This window comes from Suricata suricatta, chromosome 3 (genome assembly GCF_006229205.1).
Source record: "Suricata suricatta isolate VVHF042 chromosome 3, meerkat_22Aug2017_6uvM2_HiC, whole genome shotgun sequence".
NCBI classification, from domain to species: Eukaryota; Metazoa; Chordata; class Mammalia; order Carnivora; family Herpestidae; genus Suricata; species Suricata suricatta.
In genome coordinates, this window is record NC_043702.1 from 38,826,778 (window position 1) to 38,830,027 (window position 3,250).

At 38.4% G+C, this 3,250-nt stretch overlaps 1 pseudogene; it reads left to right on the forward strand.

Moving 5' to 3' along the window:
- Positions 1–524: 524 nt before the first annotated feature.
- Positions 525–1,482, forward strand: LOC115286966 (annotated as a pseudogene).
- Positions 1,483–3,250: the final 1,768 nt, after the last annotated feature.

The following is a 3,250-nucleotide window of genomic DNA, read 5'->3' on the forward strand; positions in this document are numbered from 1 at the left end:
GGTACACACACACACACACACACACACACACACACAAGGGATAGTATTCAGTCATAAAAAGGAATGAAATCTTACCATTTGCAGAGACATGGCTGAAACTAGAGACTAATATGCTAAGTGAAATAAGTCAGTCATAAAAAGGCAAATATATGATTTCACTCATATGTGAAATTTAAGAAACAAAAGAGGAAAGAGGGAGAAGAGAGAGGCAAACCGAGAAACAGACTCTTAACTGTAAAGAATAAACTGATGGCTACCAGAAGAGAGGTGGGTAGGGGGATGGGTGAAATAAGTAATGGGGATTAAGGAGGGCTCTTGTTGTGAGGACCACGGGGTGATGTATATAAGTGATGAATCACTAAATTCTACACCTGAAATTAATATTACATCTGTATGTTAACTAACTGGAATTAAAAACTTTACAAAAAGGATACATATATCCTATTTCATTAAGTGTTAGAATTTGAAAAAAAAATTAAATAGCAATTTTTTAGATAACCACAATGTAATTCCCACTGTATAAAATGATAGAAAATCCACATAAAGAAGTGAACTGGGGTTCCTGGGGCTCCTCTCAGCTGCCTGCATGCCACTCAGCACCTGTGACTGTGCCGCTGGCCTCTGCTGCCGGCAGGCAGAACCCTTCCAAGGGCTTTTGTTCTGCGGGCCAGGTTGTGTCTCCCTGCTCTGCTCTTTGCCACAGAAAGTAAAGGTTGAATAGAGGGGGAGAAGGAAATGTGGACATGAAGAGAAGAAATCTTGCCAGAGCTGGAACCAAACCTGGGCAGCTGTTTGAGGATTTGTCTTGAACAATTGCAAATCAAATGATAGGAGAATTGAGTACTTAACAGCTGAACGTATGAACTTAGAATTCCTTAGTTTAATAATTGGAGGCTTGATTTCAATTTCAAATCACCCCCAACTACCAAAATTGAAAACGTTTGAGCTCAGTAACAATGGGATCTTTGGTGGTCTGGACATGTTAGTAAAACTCACAAATCTCACACAACTAAACTTAAATGGAAATAAACTGAAAAGTATAAGCACCTTAGAGCCTTTGAAAAAGGATAACTGAAAAGCCCGGATCTGCTTAACTGTGAGGTTAATAACCTACATGACTACTGAGAGAGCATGTTCAAGCTCCCAGCCCAGCTGACCTACCTGGAGAGCTATGACCATGGCCAAGAGGATTGGCAAGTCCCTGACTCAGATGCCAAGGTGGATGGTGTGGATGAAGAAGAGGAGGAAGAAGAAGGAAAAGATGAGAATGGTGAGGAGTTTGAGTTTGATGGTGAAGAGGATGACTATGAAGATGTAGAAGAGGGTGAGGATGAAGTCAGGGCACAGGAAGAACAATTTGGACGTGATGGAGAAGTTGTTGAAGATGAAGATGAGGATGAGGATGAAGATGAGATGAGGGAGAAAGTGGGAAAGGTGAAAAGAAGGGGAGAGAAGCAAGACGGTGAAGGAGAGGATGGTTAAGACCCCAAATAACCTGCAGAAAACCCCACCAAAAACTATTCAGTATTGGTTGAACTACTCAGATGGATTTGGTAGCTGTTTTAAGGAAACGGTAGCTGTGATTACAAACCCAGGACACCCACCCACCCAAAGAGGCAAAGAATAGTTCTTGTTACATTCTACCTTCCTTCATTTAGTCCCCCTTGGAAATTGACCACTGAACTTGGACACTTCATTCCAACAAAATTGGAAGCATTGTTAGGTTTGTGTTAAGACTCTTGCTGTAGCATGGATAGTGGTGATTCGTGAGCCAAACTGTGTCTACCAGTTACACCAAGAGTGTGACAGCAGTTTTGCTTTCTGCACAACAAAGAAATTTTGCAAGTAAAATTTTAACATTTTGGAGAAAAAAACGTTAATTGTAATTGACACTAAGCTGAATGGTGTCCCAAAGCTAGAGTTGGAACACCATTAGCTTAAGCCAATGTTAGGTACATTTCTTCCCCCTAACTTAAGCTCCTTAAGATATTTAGTGAAAATTAAATGTGTGTGTGTCTGTATATATGCAAATATATGTATATAAAATGTATGTATTTGTATAAATCTGTGTATATTAAATATTAATATATCTATACATAAAAGTATGCAGTGATTCTCCCTTGTAAATTAACAGGAGATATTAGAATATGAATCACTTCAAGAATGATTATGTATAAACAAAGATTCTCTTGACAAATGTCAATAATATGAATATATATGGATAAAAGAGCGGACATGGGCAGTATTTGACTAAATCAAATAAGATTTGCTCATCCAAATGATGGAGAAGTAGGTTACCTTAGTCAAGATACAGAGCAAGAATGAATGTTGTCTCTGGGAGATAAGATATCTCTAGCCCATAAGCCTCAGCAGAGAGAACACAGTTACAAATAGTGAATTGTGAGTGAGGTCATATCAGGCATTTTGAAATGAGTATAACTGTTTTTACATAAGTCTTGGATAGACTGGAATGTAATTTTACCTGGATATATGTTATAGGCCATGTTGCATGAGTCACAACAATCTCAGAATCATATGAAACACAGTATTACTAAGGTATGGTACCTGGTAGACAGGTATAAACATTTTTATTTGTCATGCTCAGTCTCTCCATGATAATACAAATTGGTTCAAATATGTTCCTAAAATACTTTCCTATTTACTCATTCAGTTATTGTTCACTGGCTCCAGGTATTCTGTTAGTCCTGAACCATTCATTGTATGCCTTTGCACTTATGGACATATCGGTAATATAAATTTGGACATTCTAACCACCAGTGACATGAACTTGAATTTCAATTTTTCATACTTGCTTGATGGGTGAGGGTGTTATATATCACTCCTCTGGGTAATTCTGTATTTCCAGTTGCCTTTCTTTGATACCAACTGTTCATGCCATCTTTTTGGCTGATTTGCATATTTTCCAAACACCACTACTGTGAGACAAACCTAAAGGGCTGAGAACCTAGCCCTAATTCAGCAAGTTCTAGAGCTACCTTTGTGCAAACTGAGTGCTTAGCGATCTAGTTCAGCTTTGCCAGGAGAGAAGTTATCTGACATTTTTTTTCACAGCAACCTGGTAATAGCTTCAATTGCTTTGCTTGTGTTACAAGTTTGAGAAGCACTGCTTTAGCAGTGATGCTGAAAAGAAATCTTAATTTTAGTTTAGGGCTCTGCTGTTCACTGTGTGTAAACAACAGAAACAAAGAAAAACCTGGTTTGTATTTTTCTGTCCTAGATCATTGGGATC